The sequence below is a fragment of the Arvicola amphibius genome, chromosome 1 (assembly GCF_903992535.2).
Source record: "Arvicola amphibius chromosome 1, mArvAmp1.2, whole genome shotgun sequence".
NCBI lineage: Eukaryota > Metazoa > Chordata > Mammalia > Rodentia > Cricetidae > Arvicola > Arvicola amphibius.
Genome location: NC_052047.1, coordinates 181,673,838 through 181,701,185, shown reverse-complemented (window position 1 = coordinate 181,701,185; position 27,348 = coordinate 181,673,838). Strand labels below are relative to the sequence as shown.

The 27,348-nt window shown below is 45.7% G+C and overlaps 1 protein-coding gene across 1 annotated transcript in view; it reads right to left on the bottom strand.

The window, feature by feature from the left end:
• Nucleotides 1-27,348, bottom strand: part of Ubtd1 (ubiquitin domain containing 1) — a 62,610-nt gene that overhangs the window by 34,057 nt on the left and 1,205 nt on the right. The gene's annotated exons all lie outside the window — the stretch shown is intronic.

Genomic DNA, 27,348 nt, shown 5'->3' with positions numbered 1-27,348 from the left:
AAAAATAAAGCAGAAAAACAGAGTAATAAGAGGGACTTCATTTTAGAAACAGTGACATGGGAAGTGTAGAGGCCAAGATGCAGGGAAGAATGAGCCATCTGGACATCTGGGACATAGTCTTCTCTCATTCCCTTCTTCTGTGCTCAGACCACACCCAGCACCAATCTCCATGCACTCCCAGACCACCAGAGGCCTCTGTGTCTCCCTCCTCAAGACCCCTCCTCTAGCTGTTGACCCTGAATGCCTCTATACCCAGCTCAGATGTCATGCTATGAAGCCCTCCTGCTCCTGGCTCCTTGGGTATGGCCTGCTTCCAGCACTTTATGTCCTCTTTGTGGTCCACAAACCCACACACTTGTGGTCTATACATTGTGTCTGCATTTCCCAGCATACAAAAGAGTCTCTAGAATAGGCTGCTTCCACACAGGGCCTCTCCAGATGACACAGCAAGTTTCTAAATGGCAGAAGTTACTTTAGTCAGTTTCTGGTTCACTAAATTTTGTGGCACAGTCTGCCACACAGATGTTCACCAAGAGATGGTATGTGCAAGTTTGCTGAAGAGAATGTGCATGCATTACTAGATCCTGAGGTGAGCACTGAGGAGGTCCCTTCTCCTAGTATATTCATATCAGGAACATTACATTATAGAAACAGGTATCCCCTCTACTGAGCACACTATGTCTTTGGCCCCTGTGACACAGCATGGGGCTAAGGAACACAACAGCCTTCGGAGACCCAACTGAAGACTGAAGAAATGAAGTCACCACTTCATAACTTCTTAGTGGACCAGAGAAATGGCTTGGTGGCTAAGAGCACTTGCTGCTCTTCCAGGGGATCAAATTCAGTCCCTAGCACCCACACCAGGTGGCTCACAACCACCTTTGACCACAACCTTGAGAATCCAATGCCCTCTTCTGACCTACACACACACACACACACACACACACACACACACACACACACACACACACAAATAAATAAATCTTTAAACAAATAAACTTTTCTTAGTGTCTAGCTAGTTGGGGGAGCAGTGAGCCTTGACTCACAGCCAGCCCACTAAGATTTAGGATGGTCAGAAGAAGAGGTAAGATGAAGGAGGTAGATAAGCCATGGCAAAGACTCCTGAGGAACTCAAAGAGGCAAGGGCAGAGGTGGGAAGGGCAGCATCAGAGCCCTGAAGGGTTTAAAGGCTTGACTCATGGTGGCAAGAAGGATATGGTAGCTTAGAGCTAAAATGAACCCCAATGATCCCTGTGTTCAAGGCTTGATCAGCCTGTGGCACTCCTGGAATTTAGTAGAATCTTTAAGAGGTGGAGCCTAACTGGAGGAAATATTCACACCCTGGCCCTTCTTGTTTTTGTTTCCTGGCTGCCATCAGCAGGTCTCCTCTGCCATGGGCTTTTGCCATAAGGTACTATGCTGCCACAGGCTCAAAGTGACAGAGCCAAAGGAGTATGAACTGAAACCTCTGAAGCTATGAGTCAAATCAAACCTTTCCTCATTTTAAGGAAATTATCTCTGGTACTCTGTTACAGTAATAGAAAGTTAACTATCACAAAGGATTGAGAAAAAAAGCTATCAGACACACAATAGTTAAGTATTTTTTGACTTTCCTGACTTTTGGTCTTCCTCACACCATGGTTGTCTCAGAGAAGGATCAAGAGGGGAGACAACCTCCTTCCACTAAGGACTCTGGAAAGTGTGTTTTTGTGTACTCCAGGAGACAATTTTGGGTATACTACCCCTATTACTACCTGTTTTCATTCCACTTCTGGATACTCTGAATCCTAAATCCTGGCATCCACTGAGCCACCCCCATTAGAGATACCAAGCCATGCCCTTCCAAAGCTCCATGTACCTAACCATTTGACTCATTAAGCCCTGATTGACAGCTCCAGGCGCCACAGACCAAGGGGAGTCAAGCAGAACACAATCCACATTCGGATCCCACCCTTTTGCTGACTCTGTGACCTCGAGCAAGCTTTAGTACTTGGTTCGTGAGACAGAGAGAGCCATGGCACCTCTCAGTGTTAGAGAAAACAGAATGTGCCTGTGCCTGTGCCTGCATGGCACTCCATAAACGCTCATTTCCTTTTACTGCTCCTGTGTCGTCATCTTGCCACCATCCATGAAATTCCCACCGTTGGACTTGTCCTTGAGGGTTAAGGCTGTTGGCAAGATGTCATTGCTTACAGAAGACAATAGTGTCTGGGAGGACAGCAGGCTCAATAAAGTGTGTCTGACTGAGTCTAACATTCCCAGCACGAACAGGATGCTCTAAAAGGGTAGGTGGCCAGGAGGAAAATAGTACATAGAATATGTGTCAAAGAGGCTAAATATCCAGATCTCTGGACCACCAGATGGGCAGACAAGAGGATGCTACTAAGGCAGCTAGAAGGGCCTATTAGTTCAGGGATGCCTCACCAGAAGGAAAAAGGAGGAGGCAGACAAGAAACAGGACAAGAGGAGAAAAATCTCTCCAGGAGACCCATGGGAAAACAGAGTCCTTGGCTTTAGGGCTGATCACCAGCACTGAAGAATAAAGAATAAAGAATAGACCCTGGGAGTTGCCAGAGTGCCCAGTCTCCACAGTCAGGTCTCTATCACATTCTGGAACCCTCCAGGTTCTCCTCCCACCTTTAATGCCCCTGTTCCTGGCAGCACATGGCTTCTACATGCCCACCCCCACTCACCTTCTGGTACATTTGAAAGAAGAAGGGAGCTAAAAGCTCTACCTTCACCCTTCAGAAAGAGCTCTCCAGGTCTTACAGTAAAAATACTGAAAGGAGGCACGATGTGTCTGGCCTGGAAAAAGACAAGATCAAGCATTTTGAGGGTGTCCACAAAATTGGGGTGACTTAAGCAAGTCATTTGATTCCTACTACACTCTAAGACAGATTACCAGTGCCTGCCCCATCCAACCCTAGAATCCTAGGACCAACAAGCAAAATGGACCTGTCATACTGAACCAGCACATAAAACACATAAGGCAGGCACACCCAGGTTCATGTAAATTCACTGAATGACAGGGATTGTCCTCACAGGGACACAGCCCTGAGCAATAAGGTGGCATCAAAACACAGTCTGTAGAGCAGGGCTTCTCAACCTTCCTAATGCTGCGACCCTTTAATACAGTCCTACATACTGTGGTGACCCAAAACAAAGTTATTTTTATTGCTACTTCACAACTGTATTTTTGCTACTGTTATGAACTGTAATGCAAATATCTGATATTCAGGATTTCTGATATGGTGACCCCTGTGAAAAGGTAGTTTGATTCTCAAAAGGGTCACAACCCACAGGATAAAAAACAATGCTATAGGGGGACAGGTAAAAATAAGCAAGGACAGTTAAGAGCTAGCCTTGCTCAAGGGAAGTCTGGCTGGCCTCGCCAGGCCATTAAGTGGAGCAACTGCATGTTGGATAGGCACTGTGACCTGTAGGGGTTTTCCCACTCTGGTGTCCTGCTCCAGAGCCCTGGCGCTAAAAAGGCAGACTCGTCTGCATCTAGCAGGGTCAATTCTCATCACTGCCGGATAATGCTCCTCCTGCAACCTCTGAGGTTTACAGAACACTCCTACCCATCTGGTACTTTGAAAAGGCACTCTGGAATCACACCATACCTTTCTGTACCCCAAAACCAATGATGTACCCACAAAAAGTCAATGAGGCCAAGAAAAGGTTAAAGGATAACCAGCTCTTGAAGCCCCACAAATTCCAGGACTAGCTGATTAGCAACAGCAGCACAGAGTAGGTGTGTCCTGCTCCCAGGCCCATCTCAGTGCCAGCTTCCATGCCAAGGCCAGACACCTGGCCAGGTGGTTGTATAATCCCCTACAGAGGGGAGCAGGAACACAATGATGTCTAGCTCCTGTTGGAGGGAACCTAAACTAATCCTCAAAGACAAAAGGAAATAAGAAATTCAGAATAAGCCACTACAATGAAGTCTGAAGCTCGCTGTTCATGCCATGTCTGGAGCTTACTGCTCATGCCTTATACTGTTCAGAAAGAGCCTCTGCCAGGCCATCACACCAAGGCTTGTCTTTTGCAGAATCAGGTCCTGCTGGAGCTGGAGAAGTCCTATATACCATGTGGTACATGCTCTATCTGCTGCAAGCACCACCCTCCCCTGCCCCCGCCAACCTGAGCTCTCCAGGGGGAGCAGGGCCCTCAGGGGCAGTGTGTTCCTAGTTTAGACTGCTTTCTTAAGTTCTCTCTTATGGGGAACAGAAAACTTAACTTCCAGGAAGTTCTATCCATGAGTGGTAACTACAAAATCACACAACAAACCTCCAGGCACAACGACCTGTGTAGAGTTCAGATCTCACAGTAACTGTGGGCCACGGAGTTAGACAGAGCCACTTAAAACCAAGGGCAAAACATTTTACCTAAGCCCCAATTACCTCTCTTAGTTAAGAGAGACAATAATCCACCTTATGGGTTACCATGAGAGTTCCGTGGGAGGGTGGACACAGTGCTCCATGCACTCACTCTGTGCCAGGTAAGAAATGGTAAGAGAGCCATGATGATGGCTTAGGGGGATTTTAAAAAGCCTTTTGATCACCCTAAGCATTTGTGTTCTCTTGCTAAGCAGTCCCCAGTTCCTGATGGCATAATTTCAAGTTCCTCAAACATCCCCTAGATGCTCTGTCACTAGGCAGGCTAATGTATAAATTGCCAGGTCTTGGGAAAGAAGCCAAAAACCTGTGTTAGAATTTGTCCACATCTCTCTGTAAAGTGCCAGAGGGGACCTCTTCAATCTCAGTAGTGCTAAGCACCTTCAATGAGCCAGGTGTCATGCCAAACCCTACAGGGTCACTGTTGAACTAAACAAAAACTTTCCTAGCTCCTCCATAAACCAATGCTATGGTGAACCAATGGTTCCTCCTCATGTAGGCTCTTAAACTTTCACTTGTATTTGAGTCCATTACCTCTTCCTATGGAGTGTATGTTTCAGATGAGAAGATAGGGAAAAAGTAAAAAGGGCCATGTTAGTTTTATGTCAACTTGACACAAGCTAAAGTCATCTGAGAGGAGGGAACCTCATTAAGAAAATGCCCCCCAAAAAGAATATGCCTCCATAAGAGCGGACTGTAGGCATGCATGCAGACATTTTTTTTTTTAATTGGTGATTGATGGGGGAGGGCCCAGCCCATTGTGGATGGTGCCATCCCTGGGCTAGTGGTCACTGGTTCCAAAATAAAGCAGCCTGAGCAAGACACAGGGAGCAAGCTGGTAAGTAGCACCCCTCTACGGCTTCTGCACCAGCTCTTGCCTCCAGGTTCTGTTTGAGTTCCTGTCCTAGCTTCCTTCAGTGATAAACTATGATGTGGAAATGTAAGCCAAATTAACCCTTTCCTCCCCAACTTGCTTTTTGGTCATGGTGTTTCACTGCAGCAATAGGAAACTAAGACAGGTCATGATATTCCAGATTAAATAACAAGGGTATTAAAACTCAGGATAGACACATGTCCTGGGGGAGGGGAATTCCCAGGCGCTGGAACTCTGAATTTGGCCTGTCTCCTGCAGCATAAAAGTCTCTCCCTTACTGCCTTAGTGGCCCTTCTCCACAGGATACTGTGGAAGAGACAGTTGCCATGGGGAAGCCAGGAGACAGTCATCAACTGCATACCAAGGAAGCTAACCTCCAGGCGCTTGCTGATCAGCACAGGGGCACTGGGAAGTACTTTGGACACAGCTTTCCTCCAGCTCCCTAAAAAAGTACTCTCACTAGGAGGACAAACCTGACAAAGCCACGGCTTCTTCCTTAGTAGAAGTCAAGATTGTTGCTATCCAAAAGCCCTGTTCAGGTAGTTCCCTGCTCAGAGCCTCCTTTGGTTGTGTAAATCGCACAAGAACTGGACTGGCCAGCAGGGGCAGAAATAAAACACGTGCTCTACTGCCAGTCACGGCTCTGGCAGAGATGCCCCAGCCCTGAGGAGGGTTTTTTTTTTTTCCTTTTTAATCATTCAAAGGTAGTTTTCAACAGGGATGGGGCCACATGAAATAAACATGGCTCCATCAGTATCAACCTTCATGAGTCTGCTTAGCTGTGTCCCTGCTTCAGGGAAGTCTTTTTCACCCCCCATTCTCATTTCTCTGATACCATTAATTCTGTCCCCGTATCTCCTACTTTCACACAATAGTGTTTGTTAATTTTAATTATGTTAATATCATGTGTTTTCCACTATTTGGAGGGTCCTCTGAGAGGAGGATCCTATCTATTTTGTTCAACTGCAAGCCCAGGATCAAGTAAAGGCCCAGCATGTACAAATTTAATGAACATTTGAGTTGTGGCTGTTCAGTCTTTGACTTAGTGTGCTTCTGTTTACCACTGGTACAAAGGTACACCCACAGAACTGTTTTGTTTCTTACTTCCAATACAATAGTCAACAGATGTTACAATTATTCAATACTTCCTTAAAAAGTAGGCTTTGTTAAATAATTCCACTCAATTATAGATTAATGTTAAGTATTCTGAGTATACTTATGCAAGACTACCCCAAGTTATGAGGCCCAACAGATATATAATAAATACTAATAGATTAATGTATAACTAATATATACATCTGAGATGGAGATCTCACTATGTTTTCCAGGATGGTTTAGAACCTTTGGTCTCAAGGAATCCCCCAGAATTAGAGGCCTTCTGAGAAGCTGGGACTATACAAATACCCCCCAAACCTGGCTCAGCTAAGAGTTTCTGATTTAGTCAGGCAGTAGTGTCTCATGCCTATAATCCCAGCACTTGTGAGGCAGAGGCAGGTGGATTTCTATGAGTTCAAGGTGAGCCTGGTCTACAGAGCAAGTCCTAGGACAGTTAGAGCTACACAAAGAAACCCTGTCTTGAAAAAAAAAGTAAGTTTTCAACTTAATATTTTTAACTCCTGGGTGGGTTTGTTTAATTTTTAAATCAGGATACAACCCCAGTGGGAGTTAGGACAATCTGTATCTGCTTCAGATAGAAGCAGATGATCCCTTTACCACACATACAGCAAAGAGCCACAAAGCCACAAATGAGCCACCTGGGCCCTAGGACATTTGATCCAATGAAGACAAGACAGACTGGGTAGATAAGAACAGTGTCTACTGTGGTCAAGTGCCTGAGTAGAGCTATGTGCTAGGCAGTAGGACTACTTCACTTAACCTCACAGTGACACTATGAGCTCAGTGTCAATCACCATCATTCAAGACATGAAAGAACTGAGGTATTAAGAGTTAAGGAATATGGGGCTGGAGAGATGGCTCAGAGGTTAAGAGCACTGGCTGCTCTTCCAGAGGTCCTAAGTTCAATTCCCAGCAACTACATGGTGGCTCACAACCATCTGTACTGAGATCTGGTGCTCTCCTCTGGCATGCGGGCATACATGGAGGCAGAATGTTGTATACATAATAAATAAATCTTTTAAAAAAAAGAGTTAAGGAATACAAGTTGGGCATAATAGCACCCAACTATAATCTTAACACAATCTCAGAATTTGGGAGGCTGATGCAAGAGGATAATTCAAGGCCAGTCTGGGTTATACAGTTTTCCAGCTCACCCTGGGCTACAGAGTATAAGACCTTGTCTGAGACAATAACACATAAACTAAGCAATGCAATCATTAAGCAGCACACTTTGGATTTAAACTGTGCTTTAACCTGATCTAAATCTGTGTTCCTAGCCACCAAGCTTCAAGGCCTTCCTTTGTAGCCTGATCATGGTTAGTAAACCAGTGTTTATTGCATATGTTTAAGCTTAGGACCTTCTCTTGAGCCCCCTAAAATGGGTACCATTCCCAAAGACCTTCACCACATCCTTCAAAGCTGAAGGAGAGATGAAAGGTGAAGTTTCAAAGCACACTTCTCTTTTTAATAAATATGCAGACTTAAATACACACACACACACACACACACACACACACACACACACACACACCGATACCTAGCCATGTTTCACTTGAGAAAGGCTGTATAAGGCAAGATTTTGTCAAACTCTACTTTCAATAGTTCTGTTTTTAAAACAATATATTTTCAAAACCTAAAATGTGTTTATAATATTGAATATACTTTTCTTTTTTGTTTTGTTTTTTTGGAGACAGGGTTTCTGTCTAGTTTTAGAGCCTGTCCTGGAACTAGCTCTTTTAGACCAGGTTGGCCTTGAACTCACAAGAGATCCACTTACCTCTGCCTCCTGAGTGAGGTGATTAAAGGTGTGCACCACCATTGCCTGGCGAATATGCTTTTCAAATGTCACACCTGCCACAGTCCTCAGAGATTACAATCCATTTTTTGCTTCCCATTGACAGTTGCCACTCACAGACAATGACAGACAAAAAGGGCCTACCTCCAAGAGCAGAAGTGGTCCATGTCAGTCAGAATGTGCATCAGAGGACACACTGTGGACATAGCAGAACAGGGAGGCACCAGAGTTTCAGTGGGAAAACTGCTACAGAGAAGTCAAGGGATTTGACAGCTGTCTCTCCTTTGGAAACCCCTCTGCCAAGATCACATCAAATAAAGGTCTAGGGCAGTGCCTCTCAACCTGTGGGTCGCATCCCCTTGGGGGTTGAACAACCCTTTCATCAGGGTCCCCTCTAAAACCATCCTGCATATCAAATATTTACACAATTCCTAACAGTAGCAAAATTAGTTATCAAGGAAAAACACTGGTGGTCCCTACAATGTGAGGAACTGTATTAAAGGGTCACAGCATTAGGAAGGTTGATAGGAAGGTTGAAAACCACTGGTCTAGGGCTTCAGGAACGCATTTTCCTTACTGTGAAATGGGCCACTGGTGTGTAAGAATCCACAGTAAAGAGAAATACTCAAACCATTCTCACCCACATGTTCTCTGTGTTGCCCAGGGTATAAAGAACACAACATTCAGCTCTGAGAATGACAATGTGGGGTTTCCTCAACTGTGCTAGCAACAATTTGTGACAGCCAACTGGGAAACAGGAGAAGCTGGGGTTTAAATGGGCTTTGGAACATCTGCTTTGCACTCTCTTAACTCTCCTTCTGCAGTGGGTGGCAAGGACACCACCAAGGCCAGGACAATGACCATGGGAGTCAGACCAAAACAGGTTCTAGTCTGATTCAACTTATTGATGGTGCTGGTGAAATTATATAACATCTCTGAACCTTAATCTCCCTCATCTATAAGAGGATAAATATACAATTTAGTTCAGTGGCTTCCATGAAGATAAAATAATACATGTAAAATCCTACATGGATACAGAAAGTACTGGGGTTAGCTTTATTATGTCTCTGCTAAGGTTGTTTCCCAGTAGGAATTTGGGCAGCTGGAAGGGCAGCCAACAGGCACTTGGCAACCCTTTGCTTTTCATTCCCTATTTATTGTCACAAATGACAACTCTGGTTGAGGACAAGAACAGCTGGGCAGGTCAGGGGAACACAGAGCAGCTGCGTTTTCGGAAAAGAAATACGCCAAGGGGCCTAGTTTGGGAACAGGCTAGCATGGGAATTCAAAGTCTGGCCTGTGGTGGGGGAGAGCAGGCAGCTCCCACAGAGGCTGGGGGGCGGGAATGAACAGAAAAATCTAAAGAAGCTATAGAGTGAGAAAGACACACACCAAAGGCAGTGAGGACACCAGAGGGTAGGCTTGCTGGTTAAAGAAAGCTGTGGAAGATCCAGAGGAAGAGCAGGTCACTGAGAGCAGAGGGGCCCCATGCTACAGGAGGGCAGCTGGGGAGAAGTATCAGACTGTTTGGAGAGGGTAGGGCACGATGGTAAAGAACACCACAGCCTCTCCTCTGCCTGCCCTGGCCCTTTCCTGAAGCCTGTTCTACCTCCCTAGACTCAATGAGCCCTGGACTTTAGCTAGTATTCTGGTCACTACCACCACTCACTGTCTCCACCTGGGTCCTCTGCCTAGGCCAGTGGCAAAACCAGCTATAGCATTTCACCATTCCCCCTTTCCCGGTATCTTGGGAACATGAGTTTCTTAATGGCGAGCAGGTCACAGGCTAACATGAATGATGAACAGAGGAGTGGCCATAACCATCAAGAGGCTCTCGCATTTCACACCAGGGCATCAGTTTGCCTACCCACAGGTCCTTCTTTACTGCCTTTCTCTCTTGGAAGATGGGCTCAGCCATCTCCCTCCTGACCCAGTCCTGCCCTGACTACACACATAGTGAACAGTCATGGGAGACCAACAGAAGTCATCTGGAGCCAGGTGGTAGTGGTGCACACCTTCAATCCCAGCAGGGAGGCAGAGGCAAGTGGATCTCTGTGAGTTCAAAGTCAGCCTGGTCTACAAACTAAGTCCCAGGACAGCTAATGTTAAATAGCGAAATGTTGTCTGGGGAAAAAAAAATAAGTCATCTGAAATGAAGACCTAAAAGGTCACTCAGATAGGGCTTCACACCACGCCCAAGTAACACACAGAAGTATGTCATCTGAACAGGAGTATGGGGCAGCTTGGGTGGAGCCAATATCAAGTCACATCTTAGACCCACTGGGTCTCCTTGATCCTGCAGGGGTCACTGTGTAGCAGCATCACATCAAAGTCCATGCTAAAAAGATGCCAACACCTATAAAGCTTGCCATGTACAAGCATTGTCACACACATGACCTTTGACTCTCCCCCAACTCTGTGAGGGGCTGGGCAGATGATGTTCCTATTTTGAAGAGGAAGCTGGGGCTACTTGGCCAAGGTCACACTTCCTAAGAAGTAGAGCAAGATCTATTCTCCAGCAGTCTCCCCCTTCACCCCAGAACTTCCTTTTCTGCTTCGAATACATTAACTTCTCCCCAGTCTAAGCTAGAAACCACAAACTTTTAGCAGTGCTCCTACTCCCTTGAGGAAACAATCATGGCTCTTGGGATGTAGCTCAGGGTAGAACACTTGCTTAGTGCACATGCAAGGTCCTAGGTTCCAGCTCCAGCACTCCATGCACGTGCGCGCGCGCGCACGCACACGCGCGCGCGCACACACACACACACACACACATACAATCCTGTTTGTACCAAAGTCCCCTACCATCTGTTTCCACACCTCTAGCTCTCCCACTATAGCAGCTGACCTGTCATCAGGTCCTGCAGACTTTCTCAATGAGCTTCTTATACAACCCTTGCACTTTTAGTCCCAACCCATCCCTCTCTGCCTGGAGCACCCTGTTCTTCTAGGTGGTCTCCATCTTTTCTTATCCCTTCCTTTTTATCCCACTCCAGAAGTGTCCTCCCAGGTCCCTGGCAACCAGCTGGCCACAGTTCACCAGATCTGTCCCTAAGTTCTGCAGTCAAGGTATCCTTCAGGCCTTAACTGTCAATGCCCCTCTTCGAAAAACATACCTGCTAGTCCCTCCCTGTACCCTTGCTCTAACTTAGTTTAGTTCTCCTTCCTAGCCCTTCTTTCTGTGCCTTCATGCAAGCTTCTACACTCTAGCATGCACAGCCTTTTGACTGGAGAAGACATGAGGACATGTATGTGTTCCTTAATGACCTGCCCAAGACCCTGTAGAGATCCAGTGGCTGATTACACTGGTATCCCATGGATGTTGGTTCTGGTATGCTAGACCATGGAACAAGTTGATGAGTAAGAAGGCTGGGACTACCAAGGGGAAAGTCCCAAAGACAGAGCTACCTCCAGGCTTGTTCTGGGGACCAGTAGCCTTAGGGCACTCCCTTCCCTGAGCTGACCTGGTTGGTTCCTGCTGCCCTGCTCAGGGAGCCCCACTCTTTGATCCAACAACCCTTGCTGGGAGAACCTTCTAGGCAGCAAGCAAGCGCTGCCAAGGGAACTGTTCACAGCCTCCTTGTGTGGCTATGGCATGTTCCTCACACACATGGTTTCCTTCCCAGGACCAGAATTCCTCATGAAGGTCTACAGGAGCACAGAGCTTCAGAGCTGTGCAGCTCCCAGTTCACGTTTTCTGGAACTGTCCCCAGTCTGCACAATGTTTGGAATGGCCGATGCCAGACTTGCTCTGTCTTACGTGACTGCATCTCCTGACTGGAGTTAAGAAGACCAAGGGTGGATACCTGAGCTGAGCAGGATCAGCCCTGACCCTCTAGGAATGCAGATTCTGAAGCTGAGAGACCTCAGTTTATCTGAGCATGACTGGAACTGTGCAGGAACACACAGGACCTGTGAGCCCTGAACAGAGCAGCCAGAGAGCAGAGAAAGATGCTGACAAAGAGCTGAGCAAAAGAGGTGACTTTCCCCAGGCACCAATCCTGCTTGTGGGTCCTTCTTGCCAAATTAAACTAGATTCAGTTGTTTTGCATTACTTGAGATCTGGGGGGTCCTAATATAGCTGGGGTCTCCCTTTTAAGCTTTTCCAAGAATACAAAGCAGGTGTTCCACAAATGCTTGTTGAATGAAGGAAAACTGGACCCAGATTTGGGCTTTCCTATTTCTGCCAAAGGCACCACTGTAGTCCACAAATACGCTACATAAAGTGAGGAACTCAGGCAGCCCCAGGCTGCTCAAATTAAATGCACTTTCCCTGTATTGCATCCTCATTTTCATCTCTTCTTTGGAACAAAGCAGCACTAAAAGGAAAGGCAGGCAGGAGCAGATCAGAAATAACAAGTCTTCAAAGTTCAGGCCAGCAGGGTAAACTGAAGCGGCAAACTGTGCTGTCCTCCGACTGTCCCCACTACAAAAAAACTGCCCTGCTGGGCGGTGGTAACACACACTTTTAATCCTAGCACTCAGGAGGCAGAGGCAGAACACTCTGAATTTGAGGCCAGTCTGGTAGACAGAGCGAGTTCCAGAACAGCCAGGGCTACACAGAGAAACCTTGTCTTGAAAAACCAAAACCAAACAGACCCCAAAACACTGCCCTGAGATTTCTGTCTTCTACCACAACCCTCATCTGTCCAAGATAACCAACAGTCTCTAACAGGTCCTAAAGCTAAGAACAATTATTTCAGGGACTACACACAAGTTCTAAGGCTGGAAGACACCTCAGAGGAGCATTTTGTCTAGTTTTCAAAATGTGCACTTTGTAGGACCTGAAGACCTAAGTGTAATCTCTGGGGCCCATTCTCCCTGACTTTCGTCAAAGCAGTGTTCATTTGCTTGTATTTATTGAGCCTCTTGTGACTCCATCTGCAACGGTTTCAGTAGTTAAAAACATTTTATGAATCCTGGTCTAGACCAACTCCACCATTCAGATGAGGATTGAGAGACTAATGCCTTATGTGGAGGACACACCCTGGGCTGTTCCTAGCATGCCCCACCCCCACAAGACAGTTCAGTCTGAGGTGATCCTGCCAGCATCAGTGGAAGGGTGATGCTAAATGGCCTGACAATGCAGGGCTGTCCTGATGCTGGTCCTCCGCTATATATAGTTTCTCCCCTGAAATGACCTCACACAGTAGAAAGGTCTGTGGTGTAGCCAAACTGGCTCTGTGTCCGTGAGTTAGAGGAGGGCTTCTGGAGAGAGTAGATGGCAAATGAGGAAGAGTCCTAAGGAAGGAGAGAACAGGAGGTGGCAGCAAGTGTTTCAGATAACTGGTGAAATTCCTGTCCTTGACTCCTGGGGGATCAGAGGTGTCAACTCGACACTCTTATGAGGCGGTGAGTGATGAAATGAGCCCCAAACCGTTTTAAAAGATTTGCCTATTTTATATGTATGAATGTTTTGCTCACACATGCATGCCTAGTGTCCTCGGAGGTCAGAAGAAGACACTGAAACTGGAGTTATGGATGGCTGTGAGCTGCAGGTGGGTACTGGAAATCTGCAAGATTCCAGGTCCTCGGCAAGAACAAGTGCTGTCAATCATTGAGGCATACCTGCAGTCCCAAGTTCCAAACCTTAAGTGGTAAAACCAACATGCATGACAGGCTCCAATCTTGCCTGCTCACAATGCCAGGTGCTTTTTCCCAAGTCACTTCATGTATATGCTTCCCTTGTACAAAACCCAACAGGGGATCCCATTTATCCAAACACCCTGACCACTATGCAAGATTTTGGTGCAGAAGCTAGATAAACATCAAAGGAGAATGTAGACTCTCCAGGTCTGGGGAATACAAAGATTTTTTTTCTTTGTGCTTCTAGCATTATAATTTACATTTTTATGTGAATGTACTTTGCTTTTACAATAAAGAAAACTTTATTGCTACCACTTGCACCCTCTTTTAAAGTAATCACCTTTCTACTAACTATGCCCATTTATGCCTGCTCTCTGCTCTATTCTAACCCTACCAACTCCTGCCTCCCAAGGAGCAACTTAGTTCCTTCCCATAATACCTCAAGTCTACAGGGACCTCTCCACTTCAACTCATACTTAAATGTCTACACATTGCCTTTGTCTCAACTTGTCTATATTGTGCCATTCAAGGCTTGACCATGCAGTTAGCTATGTTTGAAATGATACCCTGTCTTTGCCTTTGCTTCATCCTCGAGGCAGTCCATAGCCACTACAGATGATATAATGGACAAGTATGTCATGTAAACCTGTTTGCGTAGCAGGACGAACGATAACAGAGAACACAGGAAAACAGGGTTAGTATTCCTCTCAGGTACCAGAACACCCAATACATACCACATATGCACTGACCAATGGCTTGACCCAGAACCTCAAGTTATTCTCACTGAATCCCCCATAATAACAATCTCTTTCCCTTTTATGGATATTATTTGGATAAGCCCATCAACCTCACAGGTTTGGGAAACCAATCACTTCCATAACTGAGCTCCCCCTCCCCCGCATCTACCTATACCCAGCCTGGCATAGTATGGTGAGTAGAAACATGAACAATGGGGCCTAAGGCTGCAGCGGCTTCTCGGAAGCAGCCTCTGGGCCATGGTCCTCATGCCAAAGGAAAGGTGCTGTCAACTACACGGCCTTCAGAGAAGACGTGTCAAGGACTTGACGGATGGTCAAGGACTGGCCACCAGCCCTGCCTCTTCCACCAGGTACCTTCAACAGTAGGACAAAGCTAAGCTCAGCTTCAGCAGAAAGGGTCAGTTTCAGGTTACAGGCATTCTCCAGAGAATGTGGCTGTTTTTTTGCCTATTGACTTCAATAGGCTAGTCAGTCCATTCTGTCCTTAGAGAGAGACCCCAAATAATGTAGTGAATAACAGAAAAATTTTAAAGGATTCTGGTAGACCATGTAAAAACTCACAGGCACAAGCCAGGCGGTGGTGGCACACACCTTTAATCCCAGCATTCTGGAAGCAGAGGTAGGCAGATATCTATGAATTTGAGACCAGACTGGTCTACAGAGCAAGTTCCAGGACATGCTCCAGAGAAACCCTATCTTGAAAAACAAACAAAAATTCACAGGAACAGTAAGTTTCAAGCCAAATGATGTCTCCACTCTCCTCCTCAGCACCCGGACCTTGTCCAGGCCATGCCAGGATTATCACAGTGAGCCAGACTCAGGTGAGCTCTGGGTTCTGTGGACCAGGCATGAGAGTTCAGAAGACAAAGTAAACAGGAGCTGGCCTAGGGCATAAAATGGCTGTGCAGAGCACTGTGGGCTTCCTCGGGCACTGCCTCCTGGGTCCCTTTGACATCTTGGCACTGTGAGCTACAGATGTGCCTGGGGGGGTAGGTGTGGGTAGGAGAAAATTGATTTTGAAAAACAAGTCACAGAAACGTGGTATTATTGAGCCTGTGAGCTCCTGGAGGAACTGGGGCTAGCCCTCTGTGCTGTGCGCCCTCACTTCTGGCAAGGCAGTTTTCAGAGAAGCGGTTAGCAGAGTGGCTAGGTACAGCTCTCTCACAGCGGCTCTCCCCCTAAAGTGTCGTCCTTCCAGCTGAGGCTGTAACTCACTAGTAGAGTGCTTGCCTAACGTGCACAGAGCTGTGCACGTTAATCCCAGTCCTCCAAAGGCTTGCCTTCCTCATCTGTTAGGACTTCACTAAAGTAGAAGTCACGGGCCCAAAACTGCAAGACCAATGTGAAAACTGAAGACTGTTAATGTTAAACACTTGGGAAGGGACTTGCCATAAATAGAGTAGATAATCAATTGCACTCACTTCAATGACAAAGATTCCTGCAGGTTGGGGGCAGGGCTTGGGAGATAAAACTGTGTATGAGTCTATTTCAAGAGAATAGGTGCTTCTGCTAGGAAAAACAAAACATCAATGTTGCATGTAATATCCCATATTACATAGTTAAGTATGGCCTGCCCCAGATGCTGGGGTGGTTGCAGTGGGAAGATGGACTTACGAACATTGTTATAAATGTACTTTCTGGAACATTCAGGAGGTACAGCACAGGGGCACAGGGACTGGCAGAAGTAGGGTGTAGTGTTAGTCACAAGTGGCAATGACGTCAGCAAACCAGCTATACCTGTTTAGAGACCAGTGAGCCCTTTGCTGAAATGGAAGGTAGGCAGGGAGGGCAGGGAAGAAACCCAGAGCATCAGAAAGAATGGTCTAGAGTACAAATTCTTCTACTTCTTACTATGTGAACCCCCTTCCATTTCTCACACAGTAGTTAATATCACAAAGTCTCTCCCCTAAAATGAAGAGACACTTGCCTGATTGGGGTCACGGGGAGGGGGAGCACATCTTCAAGATGCTCATATAAGACAGGTGTGAATGCTTATTACATGTAAACCAACGAGATTTGCGCCTATGTCCAGGTGCTGCTTATCAGGTGTGCAAAGTGGCTCTGGTGGCAAAGGACATCATCAACATCTGAAAGGTCAGAGGGGTGACTGACGCTGACCTGCAGTAGACAAGTAGGGAAGGCAACTCCAAAGAGTCTCAGAGTGAAGTTCAGCCAAACTGGAGGGAGGCCCCAGCAAACTGAGTGCGCTCCCCAGCTCTGACCTACTGAGCAAGAAATGTCTACGCCTGTTTGGAGATGCCTAGAACAGCCACTGGCTGCTGCCGAAATCATCAGCAATTGGCCAGCCGGGAGCTCTGCCAATGATTTGCTACTAATGAGAATTGAAGTTCTCAAGTTTTTGTGAATGATTCACATTTTAAAAAATGAAGCTGAATTCAAGGCTATCTTTATAATAACATCACTGTCTGGCAACTTGCTTACAATTTGCCTTCCTGAATAAATGGGATTAAAAAGAATCGTAGCTAGCCCAGGGAATAGCTGAGGAATCAGATCTTGCATTTGAGCATCAGTCGGTTATCTTAACTGGAGGAGGGGTAGATGGAGACAGTTGCCAAGTACAGAAGTAACAGTTGTAAATAACTAACATTATTGTATATTTAATTGTGCCCTGGGCACAATTCTTTACCCAGAGTAGCTCATTTAATCCTCATTACAACCCCTTGAAGTAGGTACTGCTTCTCCATTTTACAGATGAACAAACTGAGAGCCAAAAAAAACCTCAAATTAACTTGCCTAAGATTACATAGCTAATGAGCTAGAGGATCTGAGAAAATACAAGGAGAAACCAAATGAATAAAATATTTACCATAATTACCATAGTTTCCTGTCCACAAAAGAAAACTATCTTATAATCTTCCTTTAAAAGAACTCTAGTATTTGTAAATCAAAGAAAACTCATGGCCAGTCCTATTATACACCGTTTGCAGGAAGGAGTCAGAGGGTGACCACCAGCAGATTTCCCAGGTTGGAGGAAGAGCTACCCTCTGTTTCTCTCCACACCGGGGAAGAAAGACTGTCTTCAAAGGAACCAGTGCTTTGCCTTGGTTCTCTTCAGTAAAAACCTACATTCTCTACAATGGACGTGGGCACTTAGCTGATCCTCCCACTCATTATCACACTCAACACTGGGTACTCTAAATAGCTACCCTGGTCACCACTTTACTGATGCAGAACCTGAAGCTTGTCCTGGGGTTTTCACACAGTAAGAAAGCAGTGGAGGGGTTGGAGAGATGGCTCAGCAGTTAAGAGTACTTCCAAAGGTTCCAGGTTCAATCCCCAACACCCACATGACAGCTCACAGTCTATATATAACTTCAATTCCAGGGGATCCTACACCTTCTTCTGGCCTCCCTGAACACCAGTACACAGACATGCATGCAGGCAAAACACCCATACACACACACACACACACACACACACACACCAAAAAAAAAAAAAAAAAGAAAAAGAAAAAAAAGAGAAAAAAAGTGAGCTATGGAGCAATTGCCTCCCGCCCCTGCCCCAGGCTTTCATTATTTGCTAGTCAAAAACCTGGGGCAGCTTAGGACCCTCCAAGTCTCAGTGCCTGGAAGGAGAAAAGTGATTTCTGCCCAGCCTCCCTATCAGGAAGGCTGTGGGGATCAAACAGTACACAGTGGTTGAGAAAGCACTTTGAAAACTACAAAATGCTGAGCAAAGCAAGGGATCATTCATCTTACTAATCACAAAGAGTGATGCCTGGTTCTGCAAGCACTTTGCTAATGCGACTCCCCCTTGCTTCTTTTCCCTTGGGAGTAGGAGAATAATTCAAAGGCTGCAAAGCGTGGGCAACTCCTTTCTTCAAGTCCCTGGCACCTGGGAGTTGAAAAGTGGGGGTTCACTCTGGGAGAAGGCAGGGGAAGTAAGAGCATTTGCATTAACTGGTGTTTTCTCTTTAGGATCAGGATCTTGGCTGGGACTCCATCGCCTCCAGCACTGAGCCCTCAACAACAGTCCCTGCCGGCACATCTATCAAGTACCTACTATGTGCCAAGAGGATGATGGCTAGGCTTTTCTGCCTATGAACGTATGGTCTGGGGCCAGGAAACTAGACAAGGTAGAATGAGCAACGGGGTGGGGGGGGCACTCTCCATCATGGAGTTGGGCAGATCTCACAGCTGTCAGCTTGGCTGCTTCCCATGGGCTTGGTAGGGCTGCAGCAAAACATGCTCTGTGGACAAGGAATTAAGAGTTCAGGGCCTTGCCAGGTGGCGGTGCACACCTTTAATCCCAGCACTGAGGAGAGAGAGGCAGGATGATCTCTGAGTTTGAGGACAGACTAGTCTAAAGAGCGAGTACCAGGACAGTCAAGGGCACACAGAGAATTGCTGTCTTGAAAAACAAACAAAAAGAGTTCAAGGCCCCAGGCTGGGTTTTGGTTCTACCTCTTCTCAGTACTGTGACCACCACCAACTACTTTGCCTTCCTGGCCATCAATATCCACAGAAAAAGCTGTTCTCATAGGTAAAATAAAAGACAAAATGAGATAAGGCCTGTGAAGGGCCCTAGCAAGGCACTAGGAGATATGTGTGGTGGTGCACCTCTTTAATTCTAGCACTCAGGAGGCAGAGGCAAGCAGTTCTCAGAGTTCAAGGCTAGCCTGGTCTACAGAGGGAGTTCTAGACAGCCAGGGCCACACAGAGAAACCCTGTCTCAAAAAACCACCACCAACAACAACAATAAAAAAAAAGCTGTTTTTGTTTCTGTTTTGTTTTGTTGAGATAGGATCTCAATATGTAGCCCCAACTGGTCATGTAGACTAGGATGGTTTCATATTCATGAGTCATCCTCTTGCCTCTCCCTTGCTAGAGATAGGGCCCCATGATAGGTAACAGATAAGCTAGAGGCTGGAAGATTGCAAGTTCCAGTCCAGCCTGGGCTACCTAATGAGTCTGAGGCTACTTTGAGCTACATGGTAAAAATTTAAAAATAACGTTAAAACCAGAAACAACAAAAGTGGTTCTCTTTCTCCTATTCAATGACAACAAACAGTGGTGCCCAGGAGCCTGCGTCTGACATCTCAGCTCATCAGGGTTTCACTGCAGTGGTGCAACGAGCTGCGTGGCCTTAAACAGCAAGGCTGTCTCTCAGGGACTGTTTCTTTACCTGTTTAAATGACGATAATAGCAACTTTTGGTTATGGGGATTCACCTGGATCCTGTACCTGATGCTCCTGGAACCTGGTGTGCTCCAGATGACCTCCCACTAGCTGTAATTCTAAGATCTCAAAACAACAAACTTACAGCCTATGGGCTTACTTGTCAGACATATGCTGCTTGCTGACTCTCAGGCACCTAGGCTTAGGCTCTGGAAAAAATACACTATTCATGCTAAGTTCCTAGAACAAGGTTCTCAGAAGAAACAGAAACAAATGAGGAGCCATTCCACTGCTGTAGGCCCCACAGAGATACAGTACTGCAGGGGATCCAGCCCCTTTCCTGATGGGTTATCCTGAGGGCAATAAAAACAGGGTAGAGGATGGTGCAAGTGTGATGAACACAGAGCTCAGTCTCCCGCTTGAACACTCTGAAAGCATGAGGGATACTATTCTTGCGGGGAGAGGGGCATGAATGCCAAGTAGTCAGAGCCCTGAGATACACCCTACCTTCCTTCCCCCATGGGAACCACAAGTCTACCCCTCTTGTCTGCAACAGGAGTAGAAGACAAGTGGCTCTCTAGGCCTGAGTAAGATGATGCTTTAGGAGCCAGATGAATTATCAGAGCACAGAAATATATCTATCCCAACTGTTGGCCATGGAGTTAGAAACCCAGAAGCAAGCCAGATTCTGACTGACCAGGAGAGATGCTGGCCTACACCCAAGCCCATGTACTGTATCCTCTGGAATACCCCTCAGACTTCAAGTTTGGATCTACCGCTCCTTCTCTAAACCTAAGCTCTGTTGTTTGTTTCCTGGTGACACTGAGGGGCTATTTGAGCCCACCAGAAATGTCCATTACATGATAAACCATTAGTTTGGGTATTTTAAAGATACAGAAGCAAAATAGCAAGACAATGAGGTATTATTTCTCTTTTTGAAAAGACACTTTGATCCTGCTACGATATGGATGAATATTGAAAATATGTTACTCAGTCAAGAAGCCACATTCCTGTAATCCCAAAACTCAGAAGGCAGAGGCAAGGCACTGAACAAATATGTGTATCAGAGCCAGCTTGGGCTAAATAGCAAGTTTCAGTCAAGTCTGAGCTCAGAGTGAGACCCTAAAAACCAAGACAGGGTACAGCACTTGCCTTGCCTGTGTAAGGCCAGGATGTCATCCTTAGTACCATTAAAAACTAAAGTACATTTTATGTTTTGTGTATGGTTAGCCATGGGGCTTTGTTTCGTTGAGGCAGGGTCTCAGTATAGTCCAGGCTGGCTTCAGACTTGCTATGTAGCCTAAATTGGCCCTGAACTCCTGATTCATGTGTCTCCACTTCCTGAGTGGCCCATCTTAACTATGTCGCTTGTTTTTGTTTTATTGGAAAGGCAGGGAAAGGGGCCACTAATTTCCAGGAAGAAGGCCAAGCAAGGTTCACAGATGGCAACAGCTTGGCAGTGGAGCCACTCGGGTAGGACCTTCAGGCCTAGAGCCTGTGAGGCCTTCCCATTATTAGAGGCTCAGTAACTAACCAGGCAGGGTGGCTCACAGTTCCCTTCTGCCCTATCACTTTCCTCCCCACCCAGAACTCTTGTCTTTCTGGCATAAAGCTTCTGAGGCCTGTTGTGGTTGCAAGGTATGAGTTCAACAACCCAAAGTCACAAACCGTTTTTGATGCTGCATCTATCGTACTCAAGGAGAATCTCAATCATTTCAGTGATTCCCATCCAAAAATAGGCTTGAACTAATCTTCTATAGTTTTGCCTCTTAAGAAGATTAAGCTTCAGTGGTCTAAAAGGGGGAAAGTCACTGGGTATGTCTGTCTTTGAATAAGAACCTTCGAAGTTCACATCGTCTCTTGTTCATCCAGGGTGCCACTCCAGTCTTACAACCTCTCTCAGAGGTCAAAGAGAGACAGTCTCTCCATTACACTAACAGGGAAACTGAGGCTTAAAGAGATCAAGAGGCTTACCCAAAGCCACACAAACAACTAAAATGGAGAAAAGAACCAAAGCTTCATTTCCCAGCAATGCCAGATGAAAGACTGGACTGAGACCATGCAACCATGAACAGAATTTAAAATTATCTCTCTAACTTTGTCCTCCTAACTTCTGTGGCAGTAAACTAGAAGCACTGTCATATATGTACATACATATGCGTGTACAACTCAGATACACATCTATTCAGAAAGAGGATCAGTCAAGCATGAAACAAGTGACCTGCCCTACAAAACCAATCACGGGCACAGCAGAGACTGAATGCTCCTCCTTCTTGAATACATTTGACCTTGACTGCTCCGTGCTTCTTGACCTCAACACAATCAATATCTGACAGAGCCCAGGCAATTTTGATACAAGTTGCACCATATTTCTGTGAACTAGGCAGGAAGCAGATACACCTTTGTTCTCCTTTTTAATAGCTGGACAAGAAAAAAGAGGTTAAAGAAACCTCGACTTCTTTTCAGCTCTAAAATTCTATGATTCTAAAAATGCTCTAACAAATCAATGGTGAAGAGGCCTGGAATCCACATCACTTGACTTCCTGCCTCTCATTCTACTGGCCACCACCTCTTCCCTGCCCTGTGAGTTAAGGACTTGGAACACCAGGTGAGCCTACACACATCAAACAAGAGCTCCTGGCTGGTTAGGAGCCTCACAGTGGCTTTGCTCTAAGAAGCGCTCCTTCAGCACTTCTATTTCCCAGCATGAGGTGCCCACTGCAATAATACCCCCGGGTACCAGAAGGCTCATCCATTCCTAGGTAAGAGGCATGCTGGTCCTAGGCCACTCTGAGGTGCTCAAGTCCCTTCCTCAGGATACCTGCTTTACACAGGCATGCTCAATTAGATCATCTACAGAGCCCACTAACTCTGTTACATACAAATTCCATACAGAAATATTAAGTGCCTACCATGTTAGGCACTGCTCTTGGCACTATGCAGAGTAAGGAGACCCAGTCTATATTAGGTGATGGTATGGATTATGGAGGAAAATAGGACAGGGAAGGGAAACAGATAATGCTGAGAGCAAGGGGAAGGGAACTGATGTTCAAAAAGGATGATCTGGGAGGGTTAAGGAGAAGATGGGACCATTTCAGATTTCAAGGGTCTGGGCAGGGAAATGAAGAGAAAGTAAATGGTGCCTTGTAGGACCACCACAAGACGATGAATGAACCGGGGAGTCACAGGAAGGGCTGAGTAAGGGAGTAACAAAATCTGACTTCCATCTCATAGCATCACTGGCCGCTGTGATAGAGGAAGAAGCAGGAAGGTCAATTGAGAGGCTGATGATGGCTTGCTTAGCTGGGTGAAAGTGGTTCAGTAAGGAGAGTCGGGTTCAGAATACACTGAGGGCAAAGCCAACAGGATTTATTCAGTAAATGGATATAGAGCTTGAGACAGAAACTTGAGAGTTTTGGGGATGTAAACAATGAATGAAGTCACCAATAACTGAGACAAGAACAACGTGTGGGGGCAGTAACAGAGCAGTAGGGACTCAGTCTGGTTTGGATGTGTGAAAGTGAGAAACCTTTTGGATGTAAAGGTGTAGAACAAACAGAAAAATCTTCAAGGCTGGAGTTGGAAAGGATGGATTGATATTATAAACATGAGAGCCACTAGCATATATAATACATAACTATAGGCAAGAAAGCATACAGGACTTACAAAAGTAATCATATGTAATTTTCTTATGTGATTATTATCTGTACCCCCAAGACTGTAAGCTCTGTGTGGTCAAGGATCATGCCTGTCCATAGCCAGCAAGGTACCTGGCACTTAGTAAATATTTACTGAGCAAATGGAGAAGCTGTTCAATTCCTTTAAGACGAGCCACAGCCCCCACAAGAAGCAGGCTCCTTGCAACCACAGAGCTAAACCCAGCCAGGCTGAAACAGGGCCCAGGGCTTTAACCTGTGAGCTTGAAAGTCCAGGTACATCACAGGGTCAGACATTTGGGTTTCAGCCCTACCACATTCTCACAGGGTGGGGCCACACAACAGACTTGCCTGTTCTGCCACCTCAACTTCTCTCTGCCATGGCTAGGGACCCAGTTGCTTCACCCAGTTCCTGGGCAGGATACTGATCGACCTAAGCTACTGTGTGGGAAGTACTCTCCATAGGAACATATCCTCAAAAAGTCTTGGAAGCATCCAGGATAGCCAACACTTAGAGAAAGGGAACCTGAGCCTACTCCGGATACATTCAGAGCAACAATTAAAAAATAGTTTTGTTTTGTTTTTTGGTTGTTTCGAGACAGTGTTTTTCTGTGTAGCTCTAGCTGTGCTTTAGACCGGATGGCCTCAAACTCACAGAGATCTGCCTTCTTCTGCTTCCTGAGTGTTGGGATTGAGGCATATGCTACCACACCTGGTAAAAAAAATACTTCTGAAAGTGGCTACACAGTAAGAAAAATTAATGACTCATCTCAAAAGATATATTTAAAAATACGTTAGTTTCTTTGATAACTGTAGTTATTACCCAAGGAAAATTTAAAATGTCACTAAACAAAAAAGAGTACTATAAAGGCATGATATTCCTTTCCCCAGTTATTAGCATTCACATGAGTTCCAAATGGGAACTGAAATAAATGTGGCTAGAGTAAATAATACTTGTTTGGGGGCCAGAGAGATGGCCATCCCAACTCAGAGAACCTGAGTTCAGTGCCAGCACCCACAATGGATGGTTTACAACCACTAGTATCTCTAGCTCTAGGAGCTCCAACAGTCTTCTGGCCTCTGTGGGTACCCATAGACACAAACACAACACACATAAATAAAATAAAAATAAATCTTAAAAATAGTATTTATTTCTATTTTTAAAAGAACAAATGACAACCAGGCCAGCAAGATGGCTCAGTGGGTGAAGGGTCTTGCTACCATTACTTGAGCACCCGTGTTTGACTGCAGTTTGAAAACTACAAGATAGGAGGAGAAAACTGACTCCAGCAAAATGTCCTCTGACCAAGATTCCTTGACCACAGGCACTGAGTCCGTTTCACTTGTCAGATGACTGAGAAGACAGAGCTAAAGACAAAAGGTAGCACTGTGAGGTGCTTTTCATTCCAATAACTCCAGTTTGGAACAATCACCTTTATGAAGATGATAAAACAGCAACAATGACCTTGAATAACTCTGTCCCCTTCTGACATTATTAGAAATGTGGCTCAGAGAGAGGCTTGTTGACATGCCTAGGATCAGAGGCCTAGGACTAGACAGACTTCAGGCACTTTCAATTTTTTTGTTTTGTTTTTTGAGACAGGGTCTCACTATGTAATCCTGGCTTGGACTAAAACTAAAAATGTAGACCAGGCTAGCCTCAAACTCACAGATTCTCTTGCCTCTGCATCCAGAGTGTGTGCCACCATGCCCCACCTCTCTCATGTGTGCACATGTGCTCTGTCCAGGACATGAGTATGAAGTCAGAGAATCACGTTCAGGATGTGATCCTCTGCCCTCATGTGGGTCTCAAGGATTAAACTTGAGTGGCCAGGCTTGCCAAGTGCCTTTACCTGCTGAGCCATTTTATTGGCCCCTCAGTTCAATGTTTCTGTTCAGGGTTTCTTCCCATTCATAAAAAAGGAAGGCAAAGTTATGGTTCAGTTATGGGGAAGGGTCAAGTACACCCCACACCCAGTGATGGAGATTCAGTGGAGGGTCCTTCACATTCTAGGCCAGGATTTTACCTCTGAAACACCCACCCTCTCTCTGTTCTAGTCATTAGTCCTACACCATGAAACTCTGTCCCTGTGAAAAGGTAAGCTGCAGATGTTACAGCATGCCAAGTACATGCTGTGAAGTTAAGAGGGATTCCTTCCCTTGTACCAAATCTGCCATCCTCCAAAGTAGTCCTTGCTTTGGACTTTATGAATAAAACTATTCATAGTAGGGTCCAAGAATTAAAAGAACCATTCACTAGCAGGTTAAAAAAAAAGTGGAGATATACTTCAGCAAAATGTTTGCATAAAAGATTAAAGAGGCAGAATGAAGTCAGGTTAGCTTTCTACAGTAACAGATACCAAGTACTTCCTCCGTAGTCTGTGCTAAGAGCTGTGTGTACACATTGTTGTATGCAGTGAGTGAAAGAAGCAGACCAACACACAAGGAAAAGACAGAATCCAGGTCTCCAGGCTTACAGTGTTGGCTGCTGATAGAGGACTGTGAACTTCAAAGACATGACTAATAATACAGAACAGATAATTGTTAAGTAAGTGGCACAGGTGATGTGTCTGCAGGAGTTCTCAGCAGTTCTGTTGGGGATGGGAGCACTGCAAGGCAGGGTGTTTCTATGGATATGGCTATGAGAAAGTACGTGACACAGATGTATGAAAATGTTAAAAATCAAACCCATTACTTTGTACACGAATTAAATTTTTTAAAAAAGATAGGATGTACACTCCTATATTCCCAGCACTCTGGACCCTGGAGAAGTCAAGGTGAGCCTAGACTACATGGCTACATTAGCTACATAGGGAATTCCAGGCCAGTCTGCTTATGCTACAGTGTAGCAAGGCCCCGTCTTGACAGAAAAGAAATGAAGACAAAGAGGATGGATGAATGAATACAGGAGTCAAGGCGTACTCTGAAGAAAGACCCTCATAATGGAGAAATGATATATGTAAACATTGCTGGTCTTACTGTCAGGGAAGAGGAAGCAATCCAGTTCTAAAAGGACCAGGCCAGACTTGTACATTCTTGAAAGTTAAAGGTCTTGTAGAGGTAGAAAGTACAGAAATTGTTTTGTTGTCCATTGTTGTTTGCTTGTTTTTTGGAGACAGGGTTTCTCTGTGTAGACCCAGCTATCCTGGAACTCACTCTGTAGACCATGCTGGTCTCAAACTCACAGAGATCCACCTGCCTCTGCCTCCTGAGTGCTGGGATTAAAGGCATGAACCACCACTGTCCAGCCAGAACATTTTTTGAATACAAAAACTAGGGTCTAAGCCGGGCGGTGGTGGCGCACACCTTTAATCCCAGCACTCGGGAGGCAGAGGCAGGCGGATCTCTGAGTTCGAGGCCAGCCTGGTCTACAAGAGCTAGTTCCAGGACAGGCTCCAAAGCCACAGAGAAATCCTGTCTCGAAAATTCAAAAAAAAAAAAAAAAAAAAAAGAAGTATTTGCTGACTGAATGAATGAACAAGTCCTTGATCAGAAGAATGGCCAGAGCTGCTTCCAAGAGAATTTTAGTGAGTTTTATCCTGTCCTCCTATGAAAACGTTTCTGTCCCCACAAGTCATCCTGCCTGCACACAGACTTCCTTCCCTGTTTCCCCCGTGGTTCTTCCCATCCTCCTTCCCAGGTTCCACAAGCAAAACAACACACACCTTCAGTGTCAAAGCAGACAGGAAACTCCAACTCGAGTTTCCACTTCATTAACAACTGTGCCTGTGGCTCCTCTTACATAAAGGGATATGTGGTAACAAAGAGGAAGAAGAGACTGGATTCCAGCCTCGGTTGTTCTACTAACTAGCTGTGTGACTTAGGAGAAGCTGGCTGACCAACCTCTCTGGATCTGCGTGTTACACAGAAGGGAGGTAGATCTGTAAATTCAGATCAGGGTTGAAGGTCCCTCTGTGCTTCACAGTTTATCATTTGCATAATAAGTTCCTTGCAACACCCTCAGAGAAGGGGATACAAGACCCAGGCAAATGACCCTCAGACGCAGCGCCAGGACAGGAGGGATGTACC